The sequence below is a fragment of the Euprymna scolopes genome, chromosome 26 (assembly GCF_053919585.1).
Source record: "Euprymna scolopes isolate OS-2025 chromosome 26, ASM5391958v1, whole genome shotgun sequence".
NCBI classification, from domain to species: domain Eukaryota; kingdom Metazoa; phylum Mollusca; class Cephalopoda; order Sepiida; family Sepiolidae; genus Euprymna; species Euprymna scolopes.
In genome coordinates this window covers 90,730,889-90,755,044 of record NC_136507.1, presented here as the reverse complement: position 1 = coordinate 90,755,044, position 24,156 = coordinate 90,730,889, and the positions used below count along the sequence as shown (strand labels likewise).

General features: G+C 36.2%; 1 long non-coding RNA gene and 1 pseudogene across 1 annotated transcript in view; one reads left to right on the top strand and one right to left on the bottom strand.

The window, feature by feature from the left end:
• Window positions 1-24,156, top strand: part of LOC145248257 (uncharacterized) — a 104,919-nt gene that overhangs the window by 22,288 nt on the left and 58,475 nt on the right. The gene's annotated exons all lie outside the window — the stretch shown is intronic.
• Window positions 14,249-14,407, bottom strand: LOC145248444 (U2 spliceosomal RNA; annotated as a pseudogene).

Genomic DNA, 24,156 nt, shown 5'->3' with positions numbered 1-24,156 from the left:
ATATATATATATATATATATGTATATATGTGTATATATATGTATATGTATATATATGTGTATATATATATGTATATATATATATCTATATCTATCTATCTATATATATATATATATTAATTTATAAAATATATATGGCGATTAAGCTACACTGAATATTCTGCGTTTCATCCAACTATAGGATTCGTCAGGCTTATGCGCGAATTCTGTCGTTGCTTCTTGTTTTTATATATGTTGAGGATTTCTAGTCGGCCAATCAGCTTCCTAGTATCCACCGCGCCCCTTCCTACCAGCCAATGGGCATGCATTTTATCAAACAAAGGATCTGTTTTAGAACTAGATTAGTGGTTTTAGGTGGTCGTTCTCTTTTTTTTTTATACATATAAATATACCTATGTGCACACAACAATGCACATACATATACATATATACATACATATATATATATATACATATATATACATATATGTATGTGATCGTTTATGTATATTCATGTTTATTTAATTTATTTATTTGTTTTTTGTTTTTTTTCCTATTGTTATTGCTAGTTTTAAAGCTATTTTGTATCGCTATCCTAGAGTAAGTTTTATTTTGTGAACACAGTTGTTTGCTATTTCCCGCCTACAGTTTAATAGATTTTGAGGTTCTTTAAAGTACAGGATAGAAAATTTTTCATGGAGGCATAATTTACATGGGTCGTCTAAATGTCTGCATGTGGTAGCTTGTCTCATTATTTTCCATTCGACTACCGGCGAATGTCCGCTTTCTTTGAGTTCCCAGTATTTATTCGCTAGTGTTGTTTTTATACGGTGTTTTTTTTTTTTTTGAATGTGCTTTTGTGGTCATAGTATCGGGTTTTGAAATCTAAGGAAGTCATGCCTATGTAATATTTCTTGTTATTCGGGTTATATATATATAATGTAAAAAGGACAGAGAATGGTGCAAAACTGTTCTGTTTTGGAAAGTAATTTCACCAATTCTTTTAATCATATACATATATTGGTGGCTTCCCAAGACCATATGGGGAGACAAGAGAAGCAGCAAAACTGACATGTATATATATATATATATATATATATATATATATATATATATACAAATGTACGCAAATTTGAGCATAATCTATTGGTTAGAAAATATAGCTTCTCTCTTACCAATTCTCATATTATGGAAACAATAGAATAGTCACATAATCTTCCAAAAGCCTGCAAATTTTCTTGTAGTTTTGTCCTATAGAGCCAAAGATATGAGCACTTCAGTATTGAATTTGGCTACCAATATATATATATATATATATATATATATACATATATATATATTTATATATAAATATATATATATATATACTAGCAAAAGTAGCCGTCGTTAGCTGGGTTCAAAAACAGCCTACAGAAAATGGACTCTGATTTATGAAAGTATGATAGGTTATGAAAAGGAAGGGTTGTCAATTTGGGTTGAATTTGGGGGTATCAAAACCAAAGCAAAATATGATGAACGTAAAAATAAAATAGATAAGCCCCATAATTTATTATACTATACCTGTTCACACTGAAACACTTATCACAATATTCTGTGGATCTATATTTAAAAAAAAAAACTTGTTAAACTTTGTGGCATATTTCTATTCTATGTAGGTCAGGTGCGAACGAACACCCCATAATTTTATTATACCATATTTCTTCAAACTGAAACATAATTATCAAAGTATACTTACGCAGATAGATATGCAAAGTCTTTATTAAAGTCTGTGCCTATTTCCATTCTATGGAGGCCAGGCGCGAATGCAGACCCTACAACTTGATTATACCAACCGCATTTAAGTTAAAACATACTTATCAAAGTATTATGTTCATCTATATCAAAAACCCTGGTAAACGTGTTTTTTTTTATTTTGAATTTTTTTTATCTTCATACTTTGTGTGCCAGGCGCGAACGCAGACCACACAATTTTAGTGAACCACCGTTCTTCCAGTGTCTCGATATATCTATCATTATATGCAATCAGTTTTTTAAAATAGTCAACCATATAGGGGCCTATTTGTGACCAGACACACACACACACACACACACGCACACATACATTCAGCTATATATATATATATATATATATATATATATATATATATAGCGTGTCATGAGGCGATGTCAAAAATCCAATAAAGTGCTCGATCCTGGATGCGAGAGCTGAAAATACAACATTGATTACGACAATATATATACATATTTCAAGATCGTGCCAGTGGTTTCAATTGTTTCAGTTTTTCAATATCGCTGATGAATTTGCGCTGACTCTTTCCAACCTTTTATGGTTGATTCAGCGCAATTAATCCACTGGTACAACCTTGAAATACGTATATATAGTGTCGTCATAAATATTATATATATATATATATATATATATATATATATATATATATATATATATATATATATATATATATAATATATTTACCGACTAACAGACGTTTTTATTAACACATTCGGGTCTTTTATAGCAGAACATTTACTTAAAACCACGGCATGTGCCAAGAACATTGGGGTTGACTCATTCACTATTCTGAGTCATGTTTATTCGAGCTATAACCTGAAGATCTTGGAGACTATTCACGTTTGTTGAAGGAACCTTCTCTCTGCAAACAGAGGGAATGTCTCTCAGGTTTGAACCTGATCAGTCATGACGTATCGTTATTTTAGACATATAATGCCTCTCGTTTTTTTCTAATGCAATATATCGCAATTTTTTTTTAATTAAACGTATCGTTTCCCATTTCACTCGATTTTATTCATAAAAACGAAAATCCCTCGATACAGCTTACAAAAAGTGAGAGCGAAACCGTAATCATTCACATTAAAACGGGTTTTTCCGTTATGATTGCAATAATGAAGATTGTCTCCTGCATAACATCATATATATATATATATATATATATATATATATATATATATGTATATATATATATATATATATATATATATATATATATATATATATATATATATATATATATATGGAAATATTACTTTATTTAAATATGAATGGAAATAATTATTTATTTAAATATAAATGTTAAAAATGTTAGGAGAATAACCCAGACCTTTTTGGATTATTGGAATCGATATAGAAATTAATAAAAAAATGTGTTTATTTTCTGTTAACAGAAATGTATTTTAATTATTTTTTAAAACTTAATTTTCCGTTGACTTTATTAATATTAAAATACTACATATATGCCAGGGATGTGAGTTCCGTTACAGAAGCGTTGATTTGAATAAAATAAAATAGTTTTGTCCCATAGAACCAAATATATGAGCATTTCATTATTGAATTTGGCTACCAATATATATATATATATATATATATATATATATATATATATATATATATATATAGTGTGTGTGTGTGTCAGGACCGGTTCAAAAAATCCAATAAAGCCAAATTAGACCGCAACATTCCAGATGAAAAAAAATATTTTACTTGTTTGAAATTTATAATTATAAATAAACATATATTTTCCTTATTTGTAATTTACAATTATAAATTTTAAACAAGTAACAAGTATTTGTTTATTTTCGTAATATTGCGTTGTAATTTGGCTTTCAAGCGAACCAGATTCGTATAATATTTTATTCTAATTCTGTCGAAAGTTTTAGGCAGACATGCAACCATACATGCATACATTTATATATTGATAATTAAACATGAATACACTTTATGTAAAATTTCAAGTGTTTAGACGAAAAAATTGTCGGAGGAGTTTGGTAGAGGGCTCAAAAGTAAAATCGTTGAACTTTGATTCCTTAACAACCAAATTTATGGCCGAAAACTGATTACAAAGATGTTCCTAAATCTCAGTACCCTGTATATCAAATTTCAAGTGTGTAGACTGAAAATAGGCAGAGTTATTTCGAAGGGAAATGTACACACACAGACACACAGACACACAGATAGACAAACACGTTCACTTTTATAGATAGATTAAACAAAAATATATACGTATACATAAATATATATAGAAACAAGTTTGTGTTTCCTGTAAACTTTTTACGCCAATATTATGCAAGTAAAAATCGTATAGAATAGCTGCATGAATATATATGCACGTAATAGTTAACTACAGATGATCAGCCCATCAGAAAACCGAAAAATCTAATGAGGAATTAATTAAAATGAATGTTTAAAAGAATATTCAAATTAGGTGGATCTTTTGCTAATGAATGCAATTCCAGAACCCATATATTAGAAAATTGTATTTTCTTTTTAAATAAATAGAAAAGAGGGTGTTTTAATATGAATATCAATACACACAAAATAACAACGAATTCATAGGATTACTAGCATGGAGGCCCGGCGTTGCCCCGATGTTTGAAGGTGTATGCAGGAGCAAGAAAAAAAGGTATTTTTTTTTAATTTGACCCCTATTAAAATTTATTGTTTTGGGCTCAAATCAAGTTATTAAGTAAGATCCATGCCCAAGGAACCTATATCAAAAATTTCAAGTGTTTAAACCCCAAATTTTCGGAGGAGTTTCGTAGAGTTCTCAAAGGTCAAATCGTTCAACTTTGACCCATTAACCAAATTTCTGGTCGAAAACCGATCACATAGATTTTCCCAAATCTCAGTGCCCTGTATATCAAATTTCGAATCTGTAGACTAAAAATTAACAGAGTTATTGCGAAGGAAAATGCACACACACAGACACGTTCACTTTTATAGATATACTAGCATGGGTGCTCGACGTTGCCCTGTTGTTTGGCGGTGTATGCTGAGCAAAAAAAAAAGAAAAAGAAAAACAAGATAAAGAAACAGGTCAATTTTTTTTAACTTTGACCCCTATTATGCATCTTTAAAATTTATTGTTTTGAGCTTAAATCAAGTTATTAAGTTAGATCCATGTCCAAGGAAACTATATCTAAAATTTCAAGTGTTTAGACCCAAAATTGTCGAAGGAGTTTGGTAGAGTTCTCAAATGTCAAATCGTTTAACTTTGACTCGTTAACAGCCAAATTTCTGGACAAAAACCGATCACAAAGATTTCCTCAAATATCAGTACCCTGTATATAAATTTTTGAGTCTGTAGACTAAACATTGACAAAGTTATTGTGTATGGAAATGTACAGACAGACAGACAGACACACACACACGTTCAGTTTATATATATACTAGCATGGGGTCCCGGCGTTGTCCGTGTGTTTGGAGGTGTATGCTGAGCAAAAAAAATAAAATAAAATAAATAACGGTCAATTTTTTTTAACTTCGACCCCTATTATGACCCGTGAACATTTATTGTTTTGGGCTCAACTAAATTTATTAAGTTAGATCCATGTCTAAGGAGCCTATATAAAAAATTTTCAAGTGTTTAGACCCAAAATTATCGGAGGAGTTTGGTAGAAATCTAATAGGTAAAATCGTTGAACTTTAATCCCTTTAACAGACAAATTTCTGGCCGAAAACCGATCTCATAGATTTTTTCCAAATCTCAGTACTCTATGTATCAAATTTCGAGTCTGTAGACTAAAAACTGACAGAGTTATTGCGTAGACAGACACACAGATAAACAAACACATTCACTTTTATAGATAGATTAAGCATAAATATATACGTATACGTATACATAATTATATATGGAAACAATTTTGTGTTTCCTGTAAACTTTTTACGCCAATATTATGCAAATAATAGACAGACAGACACACACAGGCATACATACACGTTCACTTTTATAGATATATAGCTATATATATATTGAGGATAGATAGAAGAGAGTAAATTCAATGCTTTAAGCGGAGACTTATCGATATAATATAAAGCCCAACAAATGCTTATACAGGAAACAATAAGATTGGAGAAGGAAGTCACAAAAACTATATATTGGAAAATATAGAATGAGTCATTTATTTAATAAGGATATACATATGTTTAGTTAGGGGTTAAAAGGGACTCTTTATGCCAACAAATTTATGGATACCCTTATAAATTAAATGACTCATTCCATATTTTCAAATATATAGTCTTTGTGAATTCATTCTCCACTCCCATTCTCTCCCCTCTCTCTCTCTCTCTCTTTATATATATATATATATATATATATATATATATATATATATATATACACTTGTGCCCGATATTATTCATACCCCCCCTTGAAAATTGAGTTTATTAGGTGTAACTTTGTAAGAATTTATTGTTTACGTCCATATTGATTCATATTCTTAATAAACCTCTTCTGATCATTTTCGTCATTTTAGAATCTCGGGATACTTGTAATAAAAGAAATATACAGCTATTTATAAAATCTGCAATGTTCAAAAATAATCATACCCCCTTATTTTTTCAGTATTAATCGAGTTTCTGACTGTTTGTTTCTTGTTTGATTTTTATTTTGAATGCTTTTATACAACCTTTGATTAATTTCATTTCGTTTTTTGCATTTTTCAGAAATTAAAATGATATCAACTGAAAACCAATAAAAGAATAAAAATTATTAGAATGGGGAAGAAAAAGAGCTTAGTAATGATCTTAGGACTAAAATTGTGAATTCACATAAGGATGGTTTAGGTTACAAGTCAATTTCCAAGAAATTCGAGGTCCCTACAGCAACAGTACAGAGCATAATCAAAAAATTCCAGAGCCACCACACAACAAACAACTTGATTGGTAGAGGAAGGAAAGGGAAACTGTCTGCTAGAACCACCAGGAATATTGTAAGAAGTGTTAATGCAAATCCAACCACCACTACTAAGGACATTTTAGAAAATCTGGAGTTTTCTGGCATAAAAATATCAAGGCAAACATTGCAAAGGACTCTGCATGAAAATGGTCTGAAAGGAAGAAGACCACGAAGGACTCCATTGCACACCGGAAAACACCTTGCAGCACGTCTAAAGTTTGCTTGGACCCATGTGAATTCTCCAAAGTCCGTTTTCTCAAGTATTTTGTGGACTGACGAAACAAAAATTGAATTGTTTGGCCATATGGATGCTTCTTACGTTTGGAGGAAGAAAGGAGAAGCTTACAACCCAAAGAACACCATACCCACAGTGAAACATGGTGGTGGTAGCCTAATGTTTTGGGGCTCCTTTTCGGCTAGTGGTCCAGGTAGTTTGATCAAGATAGATGGAACCATGTTGAAGGAGCAATATTTGGAGATACTCCAGAAAAACATTAGACAGGATGCGGAGAAGCTCCATTTAGGACCAAACTGGGTCCTTCAACAGGATAATGATCCAAAACATACTGCCAAAATAGTCAAGAAATGGTTTGAGGATAATCAAATTAATGTTTTGGAATGGCCTAGCCAGAGTCCCGACCTGCACCCTATCGAAAACCTCTGGCACATATTGAAAACTGAGGTTAAAAAGCGGAAACCTAGAAATTTGAGGGATTTGGAGAACTACTGCATTGAAGAATGGTCAGAAATCAGTGTTGATGCTTATAAAACCTTGTTGATAAATATCCAAAACGGTTACAGGCAGTTATTAAGAATAAAGGGCATGCTATTGACTATTAGTAAGAGAGGTATGAATAATTTTGAACTAGTGCCATTATTGTTTTTCTTTGTATAATGTTTCAAACTTGCATAATTTATTTATTTGTTGAGTTTAAATTAAATGCTTATGCTTGATTTATTGTTTGAAATCCCTTTAATATTGTCTACCTTCTGGTTTGAGCAATATTCTTATAGAAATCTCAAAGATCCGAGGGGTATGAATAATATCGGGCACAAGTGTATATATATATATATATATATATATATATATATATATATATATATATATATATATATATATATATACATAGTGTTATAATGGAATAATTCCAGGAGGAAATCCGGGTATGAGAGCTCAATGTGGTAAACATTTTTATATATATATATATATATATATATACATATATATATTCATGTGTGGGTTTGGGTGTGTATACAATTGGAATTATTAAACTTCATTATACTTAATTGAGATTGATAGAAATTCCGAACATATATATTGTTTCTTGAGTTTGCCAAAAAACTTAAATTTACTTTAGAATTTCCACTTTTGGTTTCTTCTCGATTTTATTAATTTTTTTTAAACATTTTACAAATATCATTGTGCATTTCATGACCACCTTCATATAATGCAGTTTCATATAATGCAGTTTCATATAATGCAGTTTCATATAATGCAGTTTCATATAATGCAGTTTCATATAATGCTACCACCAAAAAAATTTTGTCGTTGCTATATTGTATAATTTGCAAAAAAACATTTTTCCTCTCATGGGAACAATTTTGTATGATTTCAAATTCTGAGGAATAAGGATTAATAAAGTTTGTTTAGTGTATTCTGTCGAAAATATATTTTACATGTCAATTTTTATTTACAGTTTCCATTCATGCTTCTTTATATATATATATATATATATATATATATATATATATATATATAAATTAGAAAAGTCAATTCGTGTAAAAATTTGAATAAATTACAATTTTATTCATGCATTAAAATTAGAGCAATTAATTTTCGTAGTAAATAATATTCTTCAAGTGTTGTGTGAATTTTTGTTGGATTCATAATAAAGTATTTTGTTTTAATTTTTTTATTTCAATTTTCCCTATTTTACTAACAACTCTCTCTAATATATACTTGCAGGGCACTTGTTTTAAGATAATGTCTACGCTTATCGTTGTAATCATATATGCATATATCACTATAAACACACACACACACACACACACACACATATATATATATATATATATATATATATATATATATATACTTTTTTATATATAACATTTCTGTGACGGTATTTTTTTTAACAAAGGGAGAACTTGAATTACTTACAGTTAGGTACATCCTCACTCATACGGACAGCATACAAAGTCACACTTTTTGATCCTGATGAATCACATTGGATTCTAAAAAAGTGTGATTAATCGATTCATCAGGATCAAAATCTTGTCCAAATCATAAAAATACAACCTACATTACTCAACCCCGTGCATATGTTGGCTCGTTAGGGAAAATAATTATCCGCTTTACACACACACACACACACACACACACACACACACACACACACACACACACACACACACACATATATATATATGTGGGGGGGTGTTTGGGTGTGTGCGTGTGTCTGTATGTTTATATATATATGCATATATATATATATATGTTTATACATATATATGCGTACATGTATATGTACACACTCATATACATGTATGTATATATATATTCACGTATATATATGCATATACATATGTGTATGTATATATAATATGTATATGTGTATATATACTTGCATATATATGCACACATATATATGTGTGTATATATATGTACATGTATATAGTTACATATATATATATGTATGTGTGTATATATATATAGTGTCTTGTTAATATTATTTTAAATTTTGCCCCATTTTTTACACCTTAAAATCTATTCTAACCGGCCAAAGACCCCCCCCCCAAAAAAAAAATAACAGTCAGTAAAAAATCCAATCTTTTGGCGTCCCTAGCGCCGCTCTGCGACTTTTAGTTTCAGAGGAGATACAGTTTCAAAATAGGGAGATAGTCAAAAGTGTAACATATAGCATTTTATATATTAGATTTTCCTCAAATCAAGAACACCAAATATAAAATAAGAACATTATGTATTATATTTCCTTATGCGTTACAATTTTTCGTAACCATATGTGCAATTTCGAATATTTATCATTAAAAAATAATGCAACATATTTTATATATTCCAAATATGTGTTTATCTATATATCTAATAAAGAGAAAATGTATGTATGTCTGTCCGCCTGTCTATCTGTCCGTGTACATTTTCCTACCAAATAACTGTGTCAATTTTCGGTCTACAGACTCGAGATATTACATAAGAGGTATTGATATATAATCGGTTTTCAGCCAGAAATTTTGTTGTTTGAGAACTCTACCAAACTCCTCCGCCAATTTTGGGTTTAAACACTTGACATTTTAGATATAGGTTACTTGGATATGGTTCCAACTTTATAATTTGATTTGAGCCCCAAACAATAAATGTTAAGGGGTCATAATAATGGCCAAAGTTTTTAAAAAATGACCTCTGCAATCTCTACCAAATTACTCAGCCAATTCCTTGTCTAAACATTTGGAAGCTTACATGAAGTGTATTCAGACAAAGAGCAAGCTTTTTAATCCTTGGTCTGCTGAAAATTTGGCTTTCAAGGGTCAAAGTTCAAAAGATGTTACATTTGCGGTCTCTAGAAAACTATTCAGCCAACTTTGGGCCTAAACTTTTGAAATTTTACATAAAGGGTATTTGGTCACGCAGCAATTTTTTTACTTTTCTGGGCAAAAATTTTGCTGGCAAGAGGTCGAAGTTTACGAAATTGACCTTTGCAGACTATACCAAACTCCTCCGCCAATTTTTGGTCTAAACGCTTGAAATTTTAGATGTAGGCTACTTGGACATGGGTCAAACATTTTACTTAATTTGAGCCCAAAACACTAAATGTTTAAGGGTCAAAATTAAAAAATATTTGACGTCTGCGATCTCTACCAACTTTTCTCTATAGTAGTTAAGGAAGTCTATTATATAGAAGGGCATTACCGTACATATTCACACTTTTTAATATATACATAGGCACATAACATTATGAACAGTACATAGGGCCCCAGCAAAACCGGGTGGAACTGCTAGTATATATATATATATATATATATATATATATATATATATATATATATATACTTATAGTAATTTATAAAAAAATATATGCTAGTATATATATATATATATATATAGTAATTTATAAAATATATATGGCTATAGCTCTACCTACGTATTGAGCACTTTTGAAGTAAATACTTAAAGTTTACGCATAAATCTATACTTTCGTATATTAAATTTATGTGAGTAAATGAAGTAGTTATATATATATGTGTGTGTGTGTGTGTGTGAACGCGTGCATGTGTGTGTGCGTGCGTGCGTGTGTGTGTGTGTGTGTGTGTGAACATGTATATATATATATATATATATATATATATATATATATATATATATATATATATACACAGATATGTATATAACTTCAATCATAGTTTTGATACGGGTCCTGAATTGGGAGCATGCCTTTTTTACAAGTGCCAGAGCGAGCTTTGAGAATACTCAGCGGATGGCGACGATCAGGCTGGCTTTGGAGTTGTGGGAGGTCATGTTGACTTATTGACGTATTACGACGAAGTAATGCAGCAGGAACAGGTCGGGGGAGGGGGGATAATTGAGACAAGGGTACAAAGTCGTAGCACTCCTTCTGAAGCCAAGCCTGGGTCTCTTTGGACTTGTTGGCCGGTGCCGAGTCCTGTTGCCACACCCAGTGTCTGACAGCGGCCACCTGATTGCACCAGGGGATCACCACACTTTTCAGCACATCTAGGCTCACTTTGGTGTTGACTTTTAAGCCGACTTCGAAGATATGAGGTGGCATGACATGGTTCTCCCTTGAAACCACACCAAAGATCATAACCCTGGCCGAAAACTTTGTTTTCACCACTCTGAGTATGTCCCTGTTATTCGTGGCAATCCAGTGATGCATTTGTAAGGTTCTGGCAATAGTTCTGTTGTCATTACTTGGATCGGTAGAGAGCAAGCATTGTACAGCGGCGCATCTCCGATCTCGCTCGTTGCACATTGTCTCACTTTCAGACATGATAGAAGCCTCGTGTTGCTCTTGGGATTTGTATATAACTGACCACCTAATAGATGGTCTTCAACAACAAAAAAGAAAACCGTTTTCATCAAACGGAAATGGAATCATGTCGTCTTTTTTATGACGACAATTTTATCGTTCCACCCCGTGGTCATAGTTACTGACGAAGTAAGAGCTTCGTATTGTGTAAATATCTGACCGATTTCTCAATCAATAAGCCAACCAATGCCGAGTTAAAAAGAAATCACGAAACCATTACTGGGTTGATCCAAATACATTCAACCGCCGTTCCTTTAATTTTATATGCATACGTTTTCAATAAAATTACACTTAATTTTGAATGGTTGAATCTCACGAAATGGCTAAGATACTTTTTGAATGCAGTTAACTGTCCATACTTCCATGTTACATGAAAAATAGTCAATTTATTCACGTACGTTTTTTTAATATCTGTTTAGTCAACTGTATCGCTTAGCACATATGAGTGATTTTGAATGGCGAATTTTTTATAAATTGTTATTTTTCTAAACGGAAGCAAATTCTACTTTCAGGCTAGTGTTACCGATCTCAACAGTTTGCGAAGTACAAGAGAGCGGTGATATAAATGCTGGTACATTTTTTCAACTTTACTCTTGAGAAAGCCCTCGTGAATATCGGACGAAACGTTGAGATGATTTCTGTGGTTTTATATTATTATCCATTCATTAGCTGCGCGACAATAATCTTTATATTTCATGCTAATTAGTCTATACTTACAAAAGACCAAGGACCACTCGAGGATAGGTGTCAAGGCATATTTCATAACTATAAAACTCATAGCGTCGGCGTGTTGCGACAAAAATGTAAAAAGAACATCGATTTGCTGTTTAATTACAGCTAATGGTTCATCAATGAAGATGCCATATCTACCCACCAAGAGAGCGGCGGCACGAACATGTATTCAGTCGTACCTGGTTTGACACGGGCAAAGGGGGAAGGACCCCTGGTTAATCTGACCAGCATAACCTTTTGGTGAATGTCTTTGTTTATATATTAGTGTGGTTTAGACAAAAGAGGGTTAATTAGCGAGTGCCACAACCAAAGGAGTGGTCGCGAGTTGTTTATAAATTAAAGGAAATTCATTGAGTTGATGAATCAAATTGAAACGACAAGTGCAAAGGGCAGGATTTTAGTACTTAGGTGGACAGATGGACAAGTCCTTTCTGACATTGGGCGTGGAGATGACCATGTTGTAGTTAACAGGGAAGCAGTGTCAGAGTGCTGTGTTCGGCAATTTGGGAAATGAACAAAATCTTTTGATTTTATGTACATTGAAGATGATAGTTACGCTAGTCAGAGGTGATTTTGTTGTGCATGTCAAATTGAATCAAAAATCGGAGCTCAGTCGACTGTATGATGAAAATAATAATAGAAACAAAGAGAGAGAAAGAGAGGCTGGGAACGTTTCGTCTGTCAGCAATGGGGAATATAGAGAAGAGATACGAGCATTCCCACTAGATTTCGAAGTCGATTTTGTACTCTTCCAAGGTAATATAGAGCATTCTAAACAACAATTCCCGAGATATACATTTTGTTTTTTGTTTCCTTTTAATTCATTCGAAGTACTCTGGAGTCCTTTCTTAGAAGTTTACGCTTGATATCTATACGATATACGGAGATATTCGAATATTCCATGAATTCTTCTTTACATCTTAAACATAGAATTAGTAAAGAAATTGAGAACAAAATTTTCCTCTCCCCAGTTGACTATGTAAGTATATTATAATATGTCATCCTTGTGGTCTCTTGGTCTTACTGGATTCCAGGATCATAATACTTCTTGTCTGGTGGAGTATCCAGCTTCATGCTGTTACTTGAGGCAACATCTCTTGGTGAAAGAGCCTCATCTTCTACAATATAAATCTCACCTGTCTGTTTAAATCTATGTATGTATTATGTATATGTTTGTATGTCTGCCTTAAACTTTCGATAGAGCCGACGGATTTTCACGAAATCGGTATCATTTTGAAGCACGACTCTTCGGGCGACAAATACGAAAAATTAACTAAAAACATTAATTCCTTCACCCTCAACTGCGCACTTTTCTACAGGGAAGGCTCGTGTTTTCCGCCGATATTTTCGAAAATCATCGCCTGTTTTCGATTGTTTAGCCGGTTTGGCGATGGGCACAACAACAAACACGTCACGTTTTTTTTTTTTTTTTTCACGTTCTTTTCCTCCTTCGCGGTACGGGTTCGAGCCTGCCTGCCACTACCACTTTTTTTTCTTTTTGCCTAACACACATCTACAAACACCCGCACACCTACAAACACCCGAGCAACGCGGGGTACCCAGGATAGTTCCTTATAAAAGCTAGTAATGGCTAGCCTTACCATAAAGATCTTATTTGAGCCTCGAATACTACGTTATTTTAATTTTTAGTCCGGGTTTACTTGTAAGGAAACGTATACTTTTGTCAGATTGTCCTGACAAAATCCTGTACAGAGAAACGTTAAGCACTTGAGGATAGTGTCTAGTACCTATTTGTAATGCCTCCCCACGGGACAGAGTTAGACACTGGGGTCGTTTTTTAAATGTGAAGAAGAGGTACAAAAATCAAAAAAACGTCTCAGTCGTGAAGGACTGCTCCTCTACCGAAAGAGAACAAGAAAATAAGTGCAGCATCTAAAGAACAGATACTACACTTTGATCTTGGCCAAAAGGCCAAGAAAGCTGCATTTATTTGCTCCCCCACCGAGCAAATTAGGCACAAGGCCGATTTTTTATGTGAAGAGTGAAGGAGGAATGGGGGCCAACTCCCCGGGGAGTAGGGGAGCTGGATAGTGACAATTGGTATGAAGGGTTGCCCCTACATTGACCAACGTCTTATATGTGGGGTTTCCCCCACATATGGTCTTTGCTTGCAGTATCTACCGGACAGATGGTATTTATTTGCTCCCCCACTGAGCAAATTAGACACAAGGCCGATTTTTAAAGTGAGGAGTGAAGGGGAAATGGGGACCAACTCCCCGGGGAGTAGGGGAGCTGGATAGTGACAATTGGTATGAAGGGTTGCCCCTACATTGACCAAGGTCTTATATGTGGAGTTGCCCCCACATATGGTCTTTGCTTGCAGTATCTGCCGGAACAGATACTACACTTTGATCTTGACCGCCTGGCCCCCGAAGGGGTGTATCTACTGGACAGATACTACACTTTGATGGTATTTATTTGCTCCCCCACTGAGCAAATTAGGCACAAGGCCGATTTTTAATGTGAGGAGTGAAGGGAGGGGGAAGGGAAAAAGGGGACCAGCTCCCGAGAGGTGGGAAATGGGAGCTGGTTAATGGTCAGGCATGTGGGGTTGCCCCCACATCTGGTCTGGACTAGTCATAGCTTGCAGCATCTGCCGGAACAGATGGTATTTATTTGCTCCCCCACTGAGCAAATTAGGCACAAGGCCGTTTTTAATGTGAGGTAAAAACCAGCTCCCCTAAAAGTAGGCAAAAAGGGGGCACTCTGGTTACCAAAAATAATAATTGTCCCAGTATAGAGGGTTTCCCCTCCATTGACTGGTACAAATTATCTTAAGTGCAGTATCTGCCGGAACAAATGGTATTTATTTGCTCCCCCACCGAGCAAATTAGGCACAAGGCCGATTTTTAATGTGAGGAGTGAAGGGAGGGGGAAGGGAAAAAGGGGGGACCAGCTCCCGAGAGGTGGGAAATGGGAGCTGGTTAATGGTCAGGCATGTGGGGTTGCCCCCACATCTTGTCTTTGCTAGTCATAGCTAGTCATAGCTTGCAGTATCTGCCGGAACAGATGGTATTTATTTGCTCCCCCACTGAGCAAATTAGACACAAGGCCGATTTTTAAAGTGAGGAGTGAAGGGGAAATGGGGACCAACTCCCCGGGGAGTAGGGGAGCTGGATAGTGACAATTGGTATGAAGGGTTGCCCCTACATTGACCAAGGTCTTATATGTGGAGTTGCCCCCACATATGGTCTTTGCTTGCAGTATCTGCCGGAACAGATACTACACTTTGATCTTGACCGCCTGGCCCCCGAAGGGGTGTATCTACCGGACAGATACTACACTTTGATGGTATTTATTTGCTCCCCCACTGAGCAAATTAGGCACAAGGCCGATTTTTAATGTGAGGAGTGAAGGGAGGGGGAAGGGAAAAAGGGGACCAGCTCCCGAGAGGTGGGAAATGGGAGCTGGTTAATGGTCAGGCATGTGGGGTTGCCCCCACATCTGGTCTGGACTAGTCATAGCTTGCAGCATCTGCCGGAACAGATGGTATTTATTTGCTCCCCCACTGAGCAAATTAGGCACAAGGCCGTTTTTAATGTGAGGTAAAAACCAGCTCCCCTAAAAGTAGGCAAAAAAGGGGCACTCTGGTTACCAAAAATAATAATTGTCCCAGTATAGAGGGTTTCCCCTCCATTGACTGGTACAAATTATCTTAAGTGCAGTATCTGCCGGAACAGATGGTATTTATTTGCTCCCCCACCGAGCAAATTAGGCACAAGGCCGATTTTTAATGTGAGGAGTGAAGGGAGGGGGAAGGGAAAAGGGGGGACCAGCTCCCGAGAGGTGGGAAATGGGAGCTGGTTAATGGTCAGGCATGTGGGGTTGCCCCCACATCTTGTCTTTGCTAGTCATAGCTAGTCATAGCTTGCAGTATCTGCCGGAACAGATGGTATTTATTTGCTCCCCCACTGAGCAAATTAGGCACAAGGCAGATTTTTAAAGTGAGGAGTGAAGGGGAAATGGGGACCAACTCCCCGGGGAGTAGGGGAGCTGGATAGTGACAATTGGTATGAAGGGTTGCCCCTACATTGACCAAGGTCTTATATGTGGAGTTGCCCCCACATATGGTCTTTGCTTGCAGTATCTGCCGGAACAGATGGTATTTATTTGCTCCCCCACCGAGCAAATTAGGCACAAGGCCGATTTTTAATGTGAGGAGTGAAGGGAGGGGGGAAGGGAAAAAGGGGACCAGCTCCCGAGAGGTGGGAAATGGGAGCTGGTTAAAGGTCAGACATGTGGGGCTGCCCCCACATCTGGTCCTTGCTAGTCATAGCTTGCAGTATCTGCCGGAACAGATGGTATTTATTTGCTCCCCCACTGAGCAAATTAGGCACAAGGCCGTTTTTAATGTGAGGTAAAAACCAGCTCCCCTAAAAGTAGGCAAAAAGGGGGCACTCTGGTTACCAAAAATAATAATTGTCCCAGTATAGAGGGTTTCCCCTCCATTGACTGGTACAAATTATCTTAAGTGCGGCATCTGCCGGAACAGATGGTATTTATTTGCTCCCCCACTGAGCAAATTAGGCACAAGGCCGGTTTTTAATGTGAGGAGTGAAGGGAGGGGGAAGGGAAAAAGGGGACCAGCTCCCGAGAGGTGGGAAATGGGAGCTGGTTAATGGTCAGGCATGTGGGGTTGCCCCCACATCTGGTCTTTGCTAGTCAGAGCTAGTCATAGCTAGTCATAGCTTGCAGCATCTGAAGAACAGATGGTATTTATTTGCTCCCCCACTGAGCAAATTAGGCACAACGCCGTTTTTAATGTGAGGTAAAAACCAGCTCCCCTAAAAGGGGGCACTCTGGTTACCAAAAATAATAATTGTCCCAGTATAGAGGGTTTCCCCTCCATTGACTGGTACAAATTATCTTAAGTGCAGCATCTGCCGGAATAGATGGTATTTATTTGCTCCCCCACTGAGCAAATTAGGCACAAGGCCGTTTTTAATGTGAGGTAAAAACCAGCTCCCCTAAAAGGGGTCACTCTGGTTACCAAAAATAATAATTGTCCCAGTATAGAGGGTTTCCCCTCCATTGACTAGTACAAATTATCTTAAGTGCAGTATCTGCCGGAATAGATGCTACACTTTGATCTTGGCCCGAAGGCCAAGAAAGCAGTGTCTAGTATGCGTTGGTGTCTTTCCATATCTACATGTGTAGGTAGTATGTATTTTATTTGTCGGGATATTTAATTAAATGTATATGTGTGTTTGAGTGGAGATAGACGTTCGTAATAGTAAAAACTCGAATTGAAAACGGCTAATATTTTTTTAATAGATTAAACTTTAATAGATTATTGAATGCGAATGCGTATGAGCGTATGCTGGTGAATGTGGCACTTGTAGACGTGTGTGAGGGCGGGTGTGTAAGTCGCTATGTAAAAAGGAAGAATTCAAACGGAACCAGAATAAAATAAGGGAGAGACAATTGCCGAATTGTTCGCTTTTATTCTTAAGTTCTAATTGAAATTCATTCAATATTTCTTCTCGTTGCTTACACATATGGCGGTCGCGTAATTCAAGATGGGTGAGAAGTTGTCATTCGGCCAGTTTCACACGAGTCAGCATCCATTCTCGTTCTTATTTATTCAATATTTGGAAATTTCGTAATTTGGGAATTTTGATTTCGTGGGGATTATTTCGGCAGGATACACTATTCGATAACGAAGACTTGTTGGGTGACATGGTGACATTTATGAACCAATACACAATCCTTGGAAAATGGCACAAACATACCCACATATAAAAAGACATACAACTGTACATACCACTTGTTATATATATATATATATATATATATATATATATATATATATATATATATATATATATCACTAGTGTTGGGACGATTAATCGGAATCGAAAATCGGAAAAATCGACAAATTTGGGTATATCGGAATCAGTATCGTCATCGAAAAAGAAATTGGCGCCTATTTTCCGATGCCGAAACAATTTTTTTAATTGCCATTTTTTAAATTTAATTTGCTTAAAGCAAAATCTTCCATTGCTGGTAATAATGATACAATAATAAATATTCATTTTAAAATACCAGTAAAGTTAAATCTGTAGATCATCCTCCACAAGTGTAATTTTACGTTTAGGAAAATACCTGCATATTTAACATGTGCTTTTTTTTTTTTTTTTTTTTTTTTTACAGAAAATAACAAATATATAGTTAAATATTTAGAGATTTATAAAGAATGGAAATCGAAATCGATAATGGTATCGGAATCGGAAATTTAACACAGAATCGGTAATTGTATCGGAATCGGGAAAATACTGGAATCGTCCCATCTCTCTGTCTGTCTGTCTGTCTGTCATTCTCTCTCTCTCTCTCTCTCTCTCTCTCTCTCTCTCTCTCTCTCTCTCTCTCTCTCTCTGTATATATATAAGGATGACACACTAGTGTCTGTAGGTATTAAAGAATTGCGTTTTATCATTGATCACTTTCAGATGAAATAAAGTCGGTCAATTTAGCTGGCATGCACAGATCATCATATAATGATTAGATCACTCTGACAGACGTTAAAAACATTTAAAAATAAATGTTTAAATTTCAACAATATTTGTCGCGGTTAATGGTGACCGACTGAATTTGGTCCCTGTTAATATACTCAGAGATGACTTCGGTGCCGGGTTCAAATCTATCGACCGGTGTTAATCATGACACCCTGCACTGATGATTCTCGAAATGATGAAACACTAGTTTCTGTAGATATTTCATAATTATATATATATATATATATATATATATGTGTGTGTGTGTGTGTGTGTGTATATAATTTTAACTTGAACAAATTGGATACTTTTCCGCATTTTCCTTGCCCTAGTCAATACTGCTCTTCGTTCACCTTTGAAATTATGTCTGATGATATCAGCCCCCCACCATTACATTTCTTCTCCCCTTGAACTTTTTTATATTTCTAACCAAGAATATATATATATATATATATATATATATATATATATATATATATATATAATCGGTGGTTTCTTCCTTTCATTTATTTTTGTAGAATGCTGTTTTTCTTCTCATCTTTTGATGAGAAGCACCTAGATTTTAAATGCCACGGCATAAAAAGGGTTTCCTTTCAATTTTTATTACGCCCTTATTACTTATCGATATGATATGATAACGTAATAAAGTTCTAATATAACTTTATTATTATATTATACTTATTATTTCCCTATTTTTTCTTTATATATATACACACACACACACACACACATATATATATATATATATATATATATATATATATATAGAGAGAGAGAGAGAGAGAGAGAGAGAGAGAGAGAAAGATAGAGAGTTATATAAAGAGAGAAAGTAAGTGAGCGGCAAATAGGAAAATATCGGTGATGAAAAATGAATTGAATACATTTCAATATTTATTTTTTTACACAGTGATCACCACTTATCAAGGCCCGGAAGACACTCAGGGATAAGGGTTATTGCAAGTACATTACGTTAGTGTGGAGATTTGATGAAGTGTTTACTTAAGGGGTCGTTTCATTAGGAATTTGTTAACGGTGGACTTGAACACATCCAAGTTGTAGTCCGGTGGGAAGCAGGCAGACGGAACAGAGTTCCACAGGCGTGCAGTTCTAAGAAAGAAGCTTTGTTCATGGAATCCACGTTTTGATTTAGGCACAGATATAGAGTGGGGGGAAATTTTCACAGTGGATTCAGCTAGACGGGTGTTTTTCGTGCAAGATTGGCGAGGGGGGACAAGGGATTGGAGTTCAGACGAGCACCTGCCAGGAAATAACGATAAAACAAGGATAGGCAAGCAACATCTCTTCTGTGGGAGAGAGGTTGCAGGGTAGAGAAAAGGGAATCCCCCACTAAGCCACGAAGTCTATTTTGTACTCTTTCAAGGCAGGATAGGCTGTTTTTAGCAGCTCCTGCCCAGATATGGCAACAGTATTCCATCCTTGGACGTACTTGGCTTTTATATAGATAGAGAATTGCATCAGTAGTGAGATATCTTCTTGAGCGGTAGAAGGATTCCACCATCTTTCCAGCGACCTTGGCAACAGACTTGATGTACGTGTTCCATTTCAGATCAGGAGTAAAGGTCAAACCCAGAAGCTTGTCAAAACAGGGGGTCTCACCCAGACGAGAGCCATCCATCACAATTGATGCCAGATGGGATCAGAGCGTTGATGATGTAAGGATAGGAGTTTGGTTTTGGATGCATTAAAGGTAACTAGCCACATCTTCCCCCACTGAACCACGCGCTCGAGATCAGAGGAGAGAGAATCAGAGAGAACTTTGTCATTTACAGCCTTTGATGTGTTGCCGTAGATGGTCGTGTCATCAGCATAGATGTCAACGAATGATTTTAGTGTGTGTTTAGGGAGGTCATTGATGTAGATCAGGAGGAGACTTGGGCCCAGGATTGCCCCTGAGGGACTCCAGCATTTATATTGCAGGCCTCCGATTTTTGTCCATCTACCACTACTCTTATGAGCCTATCGGAGAGAAATGATTTAATGATTGAGAAAACATTTCCAGTTATACTGTAGCTGGAAATCTTGTGAAGTAGACCCTTATGCCATACCTTGTAGAAGGCCTTTGATATGTCAAGAGCAATTGCCCTAGAAAGGAAGCCTTTGTCAAGAGATTCACAAATCCTGTGGGATATAACCGTCAGCACATCTGCGGTAGATCTTGCAGAGCGGAAACCATATTGTGTGTCACTAAGAAGGTTATTCCTGCTGAGGTGGTTGACTATTTCTCTATTTAATATGGATACCAGCAACTTACTCATAACACACAGGAGACTTATTGGTCTGTACTGAGAGGGAGATGACTTATCACCTGAATTCTTAAATACAGGGCAAACTGATGAGGTCTTCCAGGGAGTCGGAAAACACTTCTCCTTAACGCAGCGCTTAAATAGTTTCGTAAGTATGGGAGCAAGTTCTGGTTGAAGCTTTTTTAACACTATAATTGGGATGCTGTCAGGGCCAGTTGCTTTACTGGAATCTAGGTTCTTGATTAGCTTGGCGACCTCATGCACGGATATTTGTATGTTACCTAGCTTGTTCTGTGTTATAGGAGGAAATATGGGGAGTTGATGGCCTTCGTCGCATAGGGTAGAATTAGCTGCAAAGTTCTTTGCAAATAGTTTGGCCTTGTCTGACGCTGACGAGATGACCTCTGGTCCATTGATAATGGTTGGGATAGAACGCACACTTCTGTTCAGGATCCTATTTGTTATTTGCCAAAACTGGTGGGAACCAAGCCGCTGATCAGCTACCTTGGATTTAACAGACTGGGCATATAACTCTCTTGCATTTTTTATTACTTTTTTACAGTGGTTGCTGGCAGTCCTGAAAGCAGCTTTAGTCTCAGTGCATCTATTACGTTGGTAGCTATAGAAAAAGTGATTTCTGTGCGCGATAGCAGCAGCACATTCTGGGGAGTACCATGGCTGGCTGTTAGGTTTTTGTTGGAATTTTTTAGATGGTATGAATTGGTCTATGCCTACAATAAACCATACTGTCAGATCTGATACTATAGAGGACACTTCCTTTTTAAACATGGAGTGCAGAGGTAAATCAGATATGAATGTACGGAAGCTATCCCAGTCAGCCATAGAGTATCTGTATAAAGTACAGTGGAGGGGTACGTGTGGGGGCTTCTTACATTTCGTTTTTATCTTTAATGATACGACGGTGTGGTCAGAGGATCCCAGAGGAGAATGAACGGAACATGAACATAGCTCAGGCGAAGTTGAGAGAAAAAGGTCTAGGAGGCTTGTATATTGACCGGGTGTATCGGGCACACGGGTGGGTTCGCGAACAATCTGAGTGAGGTACTAAGCAATGGCAAAATAATGGCAAAACCTCCCCTCATCATCTGTCTTATTTGAATGGGTCAGCCATTCCACGTTATGGGCGTTGAAGTCACCACATATGTGGATGTTAGCCGAGGGATATGCAGACAGTATGTGGTCTATTTTCTCAGATATGCTCTTTAAGATAGTAACTCCGCTGTTGTGGGGCCGATAGAGGGCAAATATAAATGCAGTGATGTTAGCAAGTGCAACCCTGAAGCACATAAAGGGTAAATTAGGATCTTCTCTAGAGATATCCCTGCCACACGGGAAGCCATTTTTAATGTAGGCACATATTCCATGCCCATGGCGATCTTGGGTGTCAGATTTAGCTGTTAAATTAGAGTATCCGTTAATTATGAACTCATCTAGGGAAGTGGTCGGCCCTATTCCAGTTTCACTTAGAAATAATATGTCCGGTTTCGTCTCCTGTAATTGGGTTTCAACCTCTGGAAGGTTGGAACGTAGACCCCTGATGTTGGGGAAGGAGACCTGGTAGTAGAGGTCTACGTTGGAAGATGGAGTTCTAGGTTTAATCGAGTTTTTATTTTAGAGATATTTCATGTTGAGGTTTTGGGATTTGTGGAATAGGTCGGCATACTTGGTTTGAGCAGTGCAGAGAGGGAAAGTAAGAGAGAAAAAGACAGGAATTTTTTTTTTTGTAGCACACGAAAAGGTAAGGCTGTAACAATTACTCACTAGTATGGCATCGAGAGGCCCCACCAGAGACTACTGCATGGTCCAGATCCACTCACCAAATGGCAATACAGTAGTCCCAGTACTTTGCGTCAGCTAATAGGACAGCCTCCTTAGTGGTTAATCCAAGGTTCGGGTCCCTGACTATCAGGCGGATAATGTCAGCCCAGACAAAACGTTTACCTCCAGCACCCTTACTAGTGACATGGCCACAAGGACAGACAGAGACAGAAAAATTTCCGACATCTCAGACTACTGGTCACCAAGTCCTACCGACCTTTAAGCAGCTTTTTCTTCACCCTTTGTCAGAAAAATCACTCATTGAATGAGGACTGAGGGACAAAAAAAAAAGGAGAAGCGAGAGTTACTATAACTGCTGATAACACATCCACTGTATTATCTACTCTCCATCATTATTATTAATCCATGAAAAAATTCAAACAAGAAATTTGAATAACGAAAAATAATTATCTCATAGATGTAAAAATAATTATCTCATAGATGTAAAACTACGCTTTACAAGAAGATAAATATAATTAAGAATGTAGTTAGTAATAATAATAATAATAATAATAATAATAATAATAATAATAATAATAATAATAATAATAATAATAATAATGCTCCAGCTGATCACAGGGTGAGTATGAAAGAAAAAGAGAAACGAAGCAAATACACAGAACAGAGAGTTAAAAGGGATTTGGATGATGAAGAAAATCAAAATAGTACCGATAATAGTAGGAGCACTAGGAACAATCACAAAAAACCTGGAAAAAAGAATGGCAGCAAATGGAATCAGAGGAGTAGGCGCAAAAATACAACACCTAACGATAAGGAAAACGGCTGAAATATTAAGAAAAACCCTTGAATACGGAGAATAACACCAGACAATTAACGAAGAAGCGTTACAGGGAATGAAGAACACCGAAACTGCAGAACTACATGTTCTACACACTCCATCATACATCCCTCCATTGTTTCATCACCGTTCCCCCCCGCAATAAAAAGTGATACCAAAGAGCCGAGAATGGTCAAGGAGGATGGAAAGACTGAGGAGGGAGCACTGGCCAGACATCCGCTGAACAAGTGCGAAGAGAACTGGAATCTTGGGGAGGCTTAGTGCCACTTACATTCCA